Source organism: Manis javanica, chromosome 5 (assembly GCF_040802235.1).
Source record: "Manis javanica isolate MJ-LG chromosome 5, MJ_LKY, whole genome shotgun sequence".
Taxonomy (NCBI): domain Eukaryota; kingdom Metazoa; phylum Chordata; class Mammalia; order Pholidota; family Manidae; genus Manis; species Manis javanica.
Genome location: NC_133160.1, coordinates 29,913,242 through 29,926,446, shown reverse-complemented (window position 1 = coordinate 29,926,446; position 13,205 = coordinate 29,913,242). Strand labels below are relative to the sequence as shown.

The window sequence follows — 13,205 nt, the reverse complement described above, 5'->3', positions numbered from 1 at the left end:
CCCCTGATCCTTGGAGCTGCATTAGTAACCCCTGGGCCTTGGTGTTACAGAAAGGGCTGAGTCCGCCCCAAAATGAAGGTCAATTTCTTGCCTGCTTTGTGGAATAGGAGCTGGGGGGTGAGAGGACTAGGTCAATGCATATAAACAAAGCAATGCATTCTTTCCTGCACACACTTTTGTCCACTATCTGGGCAGATTCTGGGTCTCGTCCAACATTGCGGTCCCAGCACTCAGCTGAAAAAGGACCTGCTGCAAGATAGATGGAGGAAGGCGGCAGTGTGCACTGTCCTATCAAACTAATGGGCACTCCTGCGCCCCTGGGGAGTGGCAAGCTGGATGCTACAAAGGAGGTGGCGGCCCAAGCTTTCACTTTTACAAAACGCCAAAAAGACATGCAAAAATACCAAGCGGATGAGAGAGAGAGAGGGTTAATTTGGGGCAGCTCCGCCCATTGGACATCCCCAATGTACGGGGTAGGACCGGGCCCTGTTACAGAGCGCTGCGCCTGCGCACAGCAGACTCTGAAGCCGGAGCCCTCAGCAAGGTGGGCGGGGGCTGCCCGGGCATCCGGGTCCCTCACCCCGCCCCCGCTGCATGAATGAGAGGCACGGCGCCCGCCCCTCCCCCGCAGGCCCCGCCCCTTGCCGGGGGCCGCCGAGCGCAGTCGGCCGCCGCCACCTCAGACGCGCTCTGTCCCAACAGACTCCTGCAACCAGCCGCCCGCTGCCCGGCGCTGACGGTCCAGCACGCCTGCCGCCGCTGCAGCCGGCGCGCCCGATTGAGTGAGCGAGAGCGGGGACACGGGGGCCTTAGCTCCCGGGCTGGGGCTCAGGGGACCGGGCGGGTCCGGGTTCGGGATGCCGAGTCCGCGGGCCCGCGCTAGTCTCCCCAACTCACACCCCGGGCGTCTCGGCGGGGGGCGGGGAAGCGGGGGATAGTGGCCCCAGGCCCGGGGGGACGGGGAGGAGGGCCAGAGGGTGAGCCCCGCACAAAGGGCGGCGCGGGGCTGTCACCGGGAGGTCACAGAGCGGAGGTTCGCGGCGCCCCGCGCGCCGTGCCAGTCCGTGCCCTGGCTTCGGGTCCCCGGGCGTGGGAGGCCGCGGGATGAGGCGAGAACGAGGATAGCGGGCACTGCCGTCTTCGTGTTGGCAGTGGGAGCGCGCCTTGGCGGGGTGGGGGCGCGGCGTGGCAGTGTTTTCCTGGGCCCCGTCTGCTCCTCCCCTTTCTTTGTGGCGTTTGGCTCGTGCCCGTTTGTCACTGTGTGCCTGCTATATGGCCTGGAGTGAGACCTCTCTCCTCAGCTTACTCAGTTAATGGAATTAAGGTGGTGGTCTCATAGATGTGGGTGGGTGGCGTGTGTGCTCCCACGGGCCAGAGAATTAAGGACTCTTCTTTGTTTCCAGTGCGTGTGTGTGTGTGTGTGTGTGTGTGTGTGTGTGTGTGTGTGTGTGTGTGTGTGTGTGTGTGTGTGTGTGTGTGTGTGTGTGTGTGTGTGTGTGTGTGTGTGTGTGTGTGTGTGTGTGTGTGTGTGTGTGTGTGTGTGTGTGTGTGTGTGTGTGTGTCTTCCGAAGTGAGAGAATCAGATCATTAAAAAAGGGCCTGAGGAAAAAAAGACATACTGCTTTATCAGACCTTCACCCAATTCTGTCTCTGATGTTCTTTGAAACAGTATTTTTTTTGTTTCTTATTGGAAAACTAGTGTGTTTGTTAATTGAAAACAAACATTCTCATATAGTCATTGAAATGAATATTCTCATATATGTGTATATCTGGAACACTTTGCTCTTGGGGTTTGATTAATGGTACTTTATACGTATATATATATATATGTATATATATATACACACACACACACACACACACACACACACACACACACACATATATATATATATATATATATATAGGAGTGCTCCAGTACATATAGGACACTGCTTTCTGGGTTTAGTTAATTGATAGTATGTCTACTTACCCATATATACATGTAGGACATATTCCAGTTTATCTAAGACACTGTTTTCTCTGCTCCTCAGCACACAGGCAGATTTTGTTTCTTCCTGCCTCTCTGTGTTAATAAGAAGGTGGTCTAGCAGGTTCTCTGCACCTCCTTGGTTTTTTTTTTCTTCCTTAATGCTTTGGCAAAGGATTTTATTGCATATTGCCCTGGCGTGCGCCCTTGCTTTGATCTGAATTTTCCTGTGTTCTGTTGTTTGGTTGTGCAGCCCAGCTCAATGGCTCCTCTTACAGGACTACTGGAAAACAGAACACCTTTTATCATTGTCCTCATCCCCAGAGAGAGAAGGAAGCTCTGCATATTCCCACAGACTTTTGCTGGGTGGGTGGGACTGACTGACTGTGGTCTTTTGTAAAGCTATGAAGAGTTAAGGTTTGGTGCACCAATTAAAAAGAAGCCGTTTAAATAGCAACAGCTATTCCTTGCTATTTCGTTTGGACCTTATTCCCTTTTAAACCAGGTTTTATAAGTTTTAGAAGGTGGTGGGTTACATTTTCAGTTTCTTTTTTACCCATATTCTTTTGCAAAATGATGGGAAATCAGCTAAAGTGAGAAACACATTTCCAAAAACTAATTTTATTATTATCTTTTGATTCAAAGTAGTGGTGGTAAAAAAAAAAATTAAGAGGATCTTATTGGATTATATGAATAATTGACCTGGTTGAGTTTTAAGATTCTTTTTAAGATTCTTTTTTAATCATACGTATTTTAATTCCTGGTAGTTTCATGGCAGAATGGTATCTAAACTAAGCAATCTTCCCACAGCATCTGTTTACATATATTCCTTCTGTTAAAAACATTTGCTTTTAATTTGAAGGGGAAATTTTCCATTGGTTGGATTGGGGTCTATTATTCTTGGTAAAAGTCTAATGTTAGCATGGTCAAATCCTTTCCTGAAAAAGTTAAAATTAGTAAAAGTTGATTTTCAATTTGGGGAAGTTTTATTTTTATAATATAGACTTCAGATAAATTTTAAAATCAGTAAATTTAACTCAAAATAAATAACTTAAAAACAAAGGCTTCATTAATTTCATTAGTGTCACCAGTGTTGAAGCAACAATTTATAAACTACCTACATAAGACTTTTTTAAGGAATTCCCTTAAAACAAACCATAAGAGGAAGCCTTAAATAAACAGAGTAGTATAACCGGAATTTTGCTGAAATGCGCTTGCATAGTACTACAGTATTGTGGAACTTCAGTTTTGCAAGAGTGACTTAGCTATTGTTTGTATCAACAAAGGAACCTAAAATATCCTGGCCTTGTTATTCAGCATTTTGTTAATTAAAATCTTTACTAACTCAAAGTTTAACATTTCTGTAGTTAGATTGCTGAAGAAAAATTCTAAAGTAATTTCTGTATTATCAAAATAGATTAAATTATGTTAAAAGCTATTTTAGTGGTAAATATATTCTTCATAGTCATTAGAAATACTAATATTGTTATATTAGTGATGGTAATAGCATGTATGGTGACACTTTGTTACCCCAAACTGGGATATTTTGTCCCTCCAGCAATGTCTGATAACAAAAAGAATTTTTTTTCTATTGAGCATTTTCTATCAATAATTGTTTTGTTTCAAATGCAGTTTATTCTAAGATCAGTAATAAAGTAACATTATTATAGTACATTAGCTTAAACTATATGAAATTGCCATTTTTTAGGGTGGAGAGTCGACAAACTCAGAAATTTCTAATCGTTCAGCCACTGTCAACTCTCAGCAGTTCCTTCTGGTATTTATTTTTATCTCATTTTTAATGTTTAAACTTATTTATTTTCCACCTTTGGATATTATCTCTGGACTTCTGTTTTGGAAGTTGAGGAAGTAGTTGTCCCATACAGCCATCCTTCTATCCCCCACTCACTCATACCTATACTTTATAGTTTCCAGTTAAGTCAGTATTCAGTATTTATGTGACTCTGATAATGTACCGATTTCTCTTGAATGAGCCATGTAGCGTATTTATACTACATTTTCTCTTGAACAACTTTTGTTTCTCCTGAATTAAATTGCCTCCTGTTTGTTTTCATTTTCTTAGTTCCTTTGCACCAGTCACTAATTCATCCTAAAATTCTGTGAAAGAACTGATGACCTTTCAATATTTTCAGGTAATCTCTGTTTCATTCCTTTTTCCTAGCAGTCATCTAGGACTTCCCTTTATCATCATCTTGGCAATTTTTTCCTTTGCCCTCCTCCTGTGTTGGATCCTTAATTTCCCGGGTCCTCTGTCTTCCATATTCTTTCATACCTTCCTGAGAAAGGGCACATACAAACTCTGACATTCCTTCCTGAATTCAGAAGTTGCAGGGCTGGAAATGTCTTCATTTTATCCTCACTCTTGAATGGTAGTTTATCCTCAACTTTGAATGGTAATTTCTAGATTGAAAATTAATATCTGTCTTTAGAAAACATTGTTCCATTAGCTTCCAGTGTTGCTATTGAGAAGTCCAGTGCCATTCTAATCTCCATTTCCGTTTTCCTCCAACTCTGGAAGATTTGGGGATCTTCCTTTTATCCCTAATGTTCCATGATGTTTCCTGAAATATTTTTTTTCTTTTTCTTTACTTTTCTTGTGGGAGAGCGAATATTTTCTAAAAATGACTATATATATGTACATATAAATGCACACACAGACACACACACCATCTCTATATGTTATTCTTTATGGTATTGACATGCCTCCATCAAGAGGTGGGGTCTTTGTTTCCTATCCTTGACCTGTGCAAAAATGAATGCCTACTGGAATATTTTGCGTTTTGAGCCAGCACCATGGATTAGGAGTACAGCTGGATGAGCAAGAGCATGCACCTTGGTGGGGGATTAATTTTTGTTTTTTACTTGTAAATGTAATCATCACCGGAAATATCAGTTAACATCAGAGAAAGTTTCTTCAAGCAGTGAAATGCAGTCACCTCTGGAATCAACAAGAAAACTATCATGTGTTTTTTTTCTTAATCTACCTCAGGAAGTGACAGAACCTTTCATGACCAAAAAGAAACAATCTTAAAATTTATGATCAAATATGTCATGACTAAATATGACAACTATATTATTTGCAGGAATTTCTGTTATGAGAAGATGGAGACATGGAGCTATGTAAACCACAACTTGATTGGACATTGTGTATATCACATGGACACATATTTCTTTAATATTTTTTTTACCCATGAATTTTTTTCTATTTGCAGCTGCCTTATCCCTTATCTAGTTTTTCCATGCATCTACATGAGGCTGAATATTACAAGAGAATTTGAGATTAGGACAAAAAATCTGAAGTGGACTGTCAGCACTACTCAAGAAAGCTATCAGATTCCTAGTAAGATCTTTATGCTTATAACTATTTCATAATTTCTCTCCACTCTTTAAAAGCATGAGCAGCCCACCCATCCCCTTGCAGATGAGCAGGCCTCATACTTTCCATTAAGGAGTTAGAACTTGTAAGACAGATACCATTCATCTTCTCCCCACCAAATCTAGAAATCCCCCTTCCTTAGGCCCATGTTTTGTTTTCTTCCTCTCAGAGGTCAACTTTCCACCCCTCCATATATCTCCTTATACTTAACTCAGGGACTTGACTCCTGAATTTGTACCCTTTCTCTTGCTTCATCAGCAGCTCTCCAGAGCACCACCGGGTCAGCATTCACAAGCTCTGACATTGCCCATCTTTAAAAACAATCTAAAAATCTCAATAAACAACTTTCCCCTGACCTCCTATCCATCCCCTTCTGTTTCCCTTCATGGTTAAATATCTCAAAAGATAAGTATATATTTCCTCCCTACCTCCTGTGTAATACCTATCACTCTCTGAAATTCTGTTGTTGACCAATTTTTTTTTTTTTGTCTATTACCCCACTGGAAGGTCAGCTCCAGGAACGCAAGGACCTCATTTGGCCTGTTTACCATTATGTCCCTTAGGATAGCAACTGGCACAAGTACTTACTGAATATATGGGCCAAAAAGGGCACAACTGACATTCTTAACCTGGTAGAATGGCCTTTGCTTTTAAAACGTATCTAACAAAATCAAATTTTCATTTATTTTTTAATTGCCACTTTTTGCTACACTTTGAGTTGAGCATATTAGGAAGACTATATTAATTATTGATTTTTCCCTACATTCCATTTTATTCTCACATAAGTGTAATTTAACATTGGTAGTCTTGCCGCTGGATTGTAGAGCCAGACTGCTTGGAGTTGGATTTCAGCTCTTTCATTTTTTGCCATGTGAAGTTTCCTAACCTGCCTGTTTCCTCATCTGCAAGAAGGAAATACTAATAATACACCCTCATACGTTTCTTGTGTGGGTCAAATGAAATAATATAAAATGTTAAACTCAGTACTTGGCATGGGGATAAACATAACAAATAATGATTATAGTTACAGTTATTATTTGTATGGCCTCCAATTTCTAATATTTGATCTGACTTGGTCACAGTAATATTTGTGTTGAGAGTGTAAGTACTTATATCTCCTAGGGTATATTGGCTATAAGTGTGACATAGCTGTTTTTGTTTTTCTGGGTTTTTTTTCCCTGATTCCTTGCCTCTCTATTGCCATGTGATAGAGTAATAAAATGATCTACAGTTCACAGATGAGCATCCTATAGTATTTCCCAGTGGTTTGGTCATTTGATAAATCATTTTGATTTCTTGATAAAATATTATTATTTCAAGCTAAGTCCTGTTCTTTATTTGGCTTGCCCAAATAGATGTGAGGTTCCTTATTCATGTTATTCTACATTAAGTTTTCTAATTTCTGGAAATGGGACTTTTCAAACACCAAATACATCATCAACAGATTTTTTTAAAGTACTTATAAGACACTGTTGCTTTCATTTATCAGCTAGCTGAGAAGATAAATATATCTTCCCAGTAATACAGAGTACACTTTGAGAACCTCATGAGGGATAAAGACAAGCTCTGTAGAAGTTCAGAACAGGAACTGCCAGTCTTAAGGGATTCTTACAAGTTTTTGGCATGTTAAATTACATTTTAGCCTATTCTCTTATGATTTGTTCTTTTATTTTGAAAGTTTGCTTAACAATCATGGGACTAGTTTAGATTTTATGATAGATAACATACAAGCTAAAATTGAGAGAAGTTTTTAATTTTAGAAGTTGTTCCTTCAAGTAATTAACAGTTACTCTGCCTCTTTATTTTCTTATCTGGTACACAGTGGGGACTCCTCCAATTATTGGAGCATTTCAGACGTCAGAGTGTAGTGTTGGGTAAATTTAGGGTTCAAAAAGAATGCCAGATGGTTTGAAAGGAATTGTGAGCACTCCAACTAGTGCAGTCCATTGAAAGCCAGCTGGCTGAGCCTTGTCTGCTCTGAAGGTAGGAACCAGACACTTTGTTCCATGCCAGCTGGCCCCAGAGCAGCTGGCCAGTGACCTTACTTTTGGTTGGCCATTCCTAGGAAAGCCAGCCTGGGCCCGCCATCTGCCCCGCAGACAGTCTCACACCAAAGAAATGCTCTGTGCCTCCATGGTACTCCAGAGAGTTGGAGCAAGCCTGAGTAGCAAGGAAAGGAAGCCACTTCTTAGATAACATTACAAGTGAATCTCACATTAAATTGTGAATTTGCTCTGGAAAAGTGTAATGCAAATTGAATTTTTATGGTTCCAATGCTGTTAGCTGTATTAGAGTTGCCTACTATTAATGTAACTATAGTGAATATTTTTTACTGCAAATAATCTTCAGTTTATCTGCTTTCAAAGTTCCTGTTTTCATTTACTGATTTTTCTTAAAGTGAGGTTTGCTTGTTCTATTCATTGTCTTAATCTTTGAAAGTTTTGGTCATTTGGATTAGTAAAAATTTTCATCATGTCATAGAGCTTGCTCCTATATAAACCAGAGGCTTCTGTAGAAGGTTCATTATGTATGATGTCTTAAAATCTGTGTCTCATTTTGTCTGTTGTTTGTGTTTTCCTAACTAGACAGGTGTTTGTATCATAGTTCTTTCTTTAGCAAACTTTATTGTCATCCTAATTTAATTGAGAGCAAATGCAGTGCAAATATGGTACTGCAAGTATTATGAGCATTAGTTCATTTGATATAGTGTTTATTGAATTCTTGAAATTGATAACTTCACCACTGTCTATCAGTAAGCTTTGTTACCTTTAAAAACAATTTTTTTTTCAAATTTGGAGATTGAATGTGTTGCATTACCTATGTTTGTTAAGTTCATCTAGGCAAACAAAAAATTACAAACTACCTGTATCTTTGTTGTTCTTTCCCAACAAATAATGAAAAATTAGGCTCAGTGGTATAAATTTGACATATATAATCTAGGTATCATATCCCAATAGACTCTAAATCTTGGACTGAAATAAAAAATTTAGCAGATAATGAGCTAATGTAGTTCATAGGAAATGGGTGGGAAAGGAAATGAAAAGTGTAGGTTTTCATTCTTTTCCTTTAGCACAAAGAAATCACACAACTTTGGAAACATGTTGGAAATCTCATGCGTGGCTCTAATTAAGTAAGTTTTTACTTATTTTCATTGATTGTTCCTGAAAACAAGCCAGAAGAAATATTTGTGGCAGTGAGAAAGATGTTTTTTTATAAATCATAGAATGGTGTATCAATAGCTAGGGGAAATATTGTATCCAGAAAATGATCCTTCACTGTTGCTAACTTATACTGAAAACCTTTTGTGCCAGTAGCTTTACAATGCATTGCTTATTTACTTCTTATAGCAACCCTCAAAGACTTATTTATAGATGATAAAACAAAAAGTTAAAGAAATAACTTATTCGGGTTCACAGTGTCAGGTGCCAGGTTTAGAACCCAGGCCTTTATTCTCCAACTCATCATGTATCACAGTTGATGACGTCAACTTCCACAAGAACATAGCTCTTTCCTATTCACATGCTATCCAACACTGGCACTTTTGGAAGACTGTTGATGAAGGAAAACTCAGAGACCTTGGCAGAAAATAGCTGGAGAATAAGAAATTTGGGGGAGCATCTCCATTTTTTTTAATTCCTTCCGATGCTCTTGAAGTAATTTACCATTGCAGAACTACTGCAATAAATAAAAATGACTTGTTAGAATAGAGAAGACAAGTAGTGACTCTATAGCATCTTACTACGCTGATGGTCAGTGACTGTAATGAGGTATGTGGTGGGGACTTGATAATGGGGGGAATCTAGTAACCATAATGTTGTTCATATAATTGTATATTAATAATAGCAAAATTTAAAAAATGACTTGTTAGAATTAGAATGGGACAAAGGGGTTATATAGTTTCCTAGGGTTGTCACAATAAATTACTAGAAAATTGATGGCAAAAACAACAGAAATTTATTCTCTCACAGTTCAGCAGGTCAGAAGTCTGAAATCAAAGTGTCAGCAGGACTGCTTTACTCCCTCCAAAGCCTCCAGGAGAGAATCCTTCCTTGCTTCTTCCAGCTTTTGGTGGTTTTTCACGTACCTTAGCTTGTGGTTACATAACTCTAGTCTCTGCCTCTGTCTTCACATGTCCTTCTCCTCTTTCTCTCTCTTATAGATACTGCATTGGATTTAAGATCCATCTAGATAATCTAAAATGATTTCATTTCCAGATCCTTCACTATATCTGCAAAGATCCTTTTTCAAAATAAAGTCACATTCACAGATTCCTGAATTAAGATGTGGACATATTTTTTGCGGGAGGAGGGGCACCATTTAACCTACTACAGGGGTAAGAACTTCCTTTGTGATGATTTTCATTTCAATTGCTGTGTCACACAGAATCCCTGATTAGACAAGTATTCAGTAGATCATGATACTCAATAGGGAAAACAAAGTATAGAAGGACAGCAGACTGAAGTCAGAAGAAGGTTTAGGGAATCACAGAAGGTTCCGTGGAGATTGTATTGCATGTGACAGTCATGAAGGACAGACTTTTATCAGATGGTCAGGATAGCCCGTGGTGTGCAGGTAGTGGAAATAGCAAGAACATAACTAGGGAAGTATCTTCAAGGAATCATAACTATTGCATTTGACTAACAGGTGGTACTTAGAGAAATAGTGGGGAATGAGGTTGAAAAGTCAGCCAATTCATGGGAGACCTTTAGTGTTGAACTGATGAATATGTACTTTGTTTAGTAACTTATCCATGAGAACACTGTATTATAAGGGCTTCTCATAGGGGTCTTCAGAGCTATGATATAACCCTTTGAAAAAGATACAGATCTTTTTCTATAGAGTTTCAGAGGGGCTCAAAACCTGTAAAAAAAGTTAAGAACCACTATTTTATTAGACCTGAAATGTGTTAAGCTTTAAGGTTCCTGAAAGATTATAGATTTTCTGTTTGGTTTACTTTGAACCACTTGGAAGGTAACTTGAAAATGGAGCTCCAAAAAGTCTTAGTCAGCACTATCTGTGGAATACATTATGAATGTTACACACTAAAAGTTAAAATACTGTTGTTTCAGGAGGGATGTGAAGCAGATCCTAGGTTCTTGGAAAAGTGATCAAATGATTACACAAAAAGAAAAACTCATAGCATTCCGTTCAAAATGCAGCTTTAACTTGTATTTTCTGTGTCTCAACTTGCTGTTTCAGTTCACTTCCACCATCCATGAATTCCAGAATTAAATAAAAGCATGACACAGTTCTGAGGGAAGGAAAAAGTTGCATTCCTAAAAGTTTTTGTTGTTTTTATGTATTTTTTAGTGTATTCTATAAAACTGTTCTCTGCTGTGGGTTTTCAGTGGAATAACCTACGTCAGGAATAAAACAATATATTACATAGTTGTCTGAATGTCCTAGTCCATTTAGGCTATTATAACAAAATTCCATAGCCTGGGTGTCTTATAAACAACAGAAGTTTCTTAAAGTTGTGGAAGCTGAGACCCATTAATTTTTTCCCAAGGTTAATATTACTTAGTAGATTTATCTGTACTGTTTTTCAGACTTCTGTGCTAGTAATTTCATTTTCTAAATTATAAAAAATTGTAAATACACTCAAAAAGCAGACAGTAACAACATATTCCTTTATTCTCATAACTCAGATTCAACTGTTGTCAAGATTTTGCCACATTTCATTTATCCCTTCTTTTTTCACCTTTCTTTGCTAAGGTATTTTTAAGCAAATCCCAAGCATTTCTGTATATATACCCTGACATACTTCTATATGCATCTCTAAAAAATAAGGATATTGTCTTACAGAATCAAAATGCCATTCTCATACCTAATAAATTTAACAATTACTCCTTGGTATCATCTAATAGCTAGATTCTATTCAGGTTTGTGCCATTTTCTCAACAATATCGTTTTTAGAAATGGTTTGTTCACAGTGGGATTCAAAGTCAATGGATCACATTTGGTTATTTTGTCTCACATGACTGTTTTATTCCTGACATAGGTTATTCCACTGAAAACCCACAGCAGAGAACAGAGGCAGTTCCTCCTCCCTCCCTCTCTCCCCACCACTTTTTGTGTGTCAAGGACTAGTTGCAGAAACCAGGTCAGTTGTCCTGTGGAATTTTTCACACTTTGTCTACTTGCTTCACTGTGGTGTCAGTTGCTTGTTCTGTTCCCTATGTTTCTACAAATGAAAGTTAGCTCTAGAGGCTTGACTAAAATCAGATTTAAGTTTTTGGCAAAAATGCTTAGGAGGTGCTTGATATTGCATCACACCCAGAAGCCTACCATCTGGCTACCCAACTTCTAGTGATGCTGAATAAAAGACCCCCATGATGGTCATATCAGTATACTTCATCCATTGTGGCAAAATGGTGATTTTCTTATTCTGTCATCTCTTCCAATTTTATTAGGAGGAATTCTGTAAAGACCTTTACCTCATCAACTAGGGCTGTTTGGGGTTACCATGAAATACATTTTGTATGAGAAACTGCCAAGTAATTTTATACTATTGTTTTCTTGATAAAAGATAATGAGTTTGAATTGGAATAAAGGGAACTGAGTTAATCTTTTGTTTTAATGAGTGTTATAATGAATTTCTGATTACTGTAGCAAAATGTGAATGATTGCTTTTGTTGTACAGTTGAAAATGTATACTCCAGTTGCTTTGAAAATTAAAGGTGGAAATATATGAAAGCCTGTTATAGACTAGAATTCTGGAACGCATGGGGAGAAAAGAATACTAGATGAGGATTTTAAAAAATCAGGAGTTTCCAAAGTCAATTTGGATTTGGCCTAGCCCCTGAATGTCTAATCCATTCATTCTTCATAGAGTGGGCTTTTCATGTGTGTGTATCCCCAAAATATCCTGTGTTTTCATGAAATTGTGTGTAGACTAAAATATCAAAGTTATGTAATACAGAATTAATGCTTAAATATCTTTAAAGGCAGGGAGAATTCTTTCATTGAACAATATTCTTTTTATTTAAATTGTACTTTATGGAAGAGAGTCCTTTGACCACTGTATCTCATAAAACCTCTTATTCAGTAAAATTACTGAGTAAAGTCATGCTGAATATAGCCTTACTTATTTGACCTGCTCCATTTTGCCATAAGCCAGTGTGTTTTTGTTCATCTTATGAACTTGTGTATTCTGAGGAAAGTAACCTTGATATCAATGAACATTAAACAGATCATTGTTCTTAGCTTAGTGGCCATCTCTAGATAGCTCTAATTGTATTTTTTCAGAAGCTGTTAAAAGCATATGCTAATATGATGTCTCTGCAGGCATATCCTTGCTATGACTATGCTGTTTATTTTTTAATAGTAATACTGTAGTTTTTTTCTGAAAGATAAAGAATGACATTATAAAGGGATGCCTCAACAGACCATAGATAAGAATATACACTTATGTTCTTTATATCAACGTATGTTGAGCTAAACTCATACTTATTCCTCATCAGGACTCAAATGGTTTTAGTGCTGAAAATTCTATTTTCCTACCTGTAGAATTAAAATGGATGCTTGTGGAACACCTCCTCTGTCATTACACTAGGTGCTGATTAGTAGGGCTGACTTAACTGTTCAGATGAAGAAGACAGAAAGTGCTACCTTTTTCTAGAGCCCTATGGGAAATTTTATTTCAACTGTGTTGCCTCCTGGCCCTCATTTAATGCCAGAAGACCCCGTGCCATGCAGCCCTTTTGTCCCATACTCTTTTGTGTCAGGTTCTCTATGGGTGAGGAAGTGGTGGAGCACTGGCATCACTTGGGTTGAATCTTTAGAGGCCATGACGCTTGTACATTCCCCTTTCTAGCCTCTGCCAGAAACAAGGATGGA

The 13,205-nt window shown here is 38.5% G+C and overlaps 1 protein-coding gene across 4 annotated transcripts in view; it reads left to right on the top strand.

Annotated features, from left to right (window-relative positions):
• The first annotated feature begins 636 nt into the window (after nt 1-636).
• The window catches only part of RNF24 (ring finger protein 24), a 95,703-nt gene continuing 83,134 nt past the window's right edge, over nt 637-13,205 (top strand). For 2 of the 4 annotated variants that reach the window (XM_073236887.1, XM_073236886.1), the window contains exons 1-2: nt 646-782; nt 11,368-11,469. The gene's annotated coding sequence lies outside the window, so the exon portion shown is untranslated. Of the gene's footprint in view, nt 783-11,367; nt 11,470-13,205 lie in introns of all 4 variants that reach the window. The other 2 variants (XM_037017411.2, XM_037017410.2) reach the window with 2 other exon arrangements.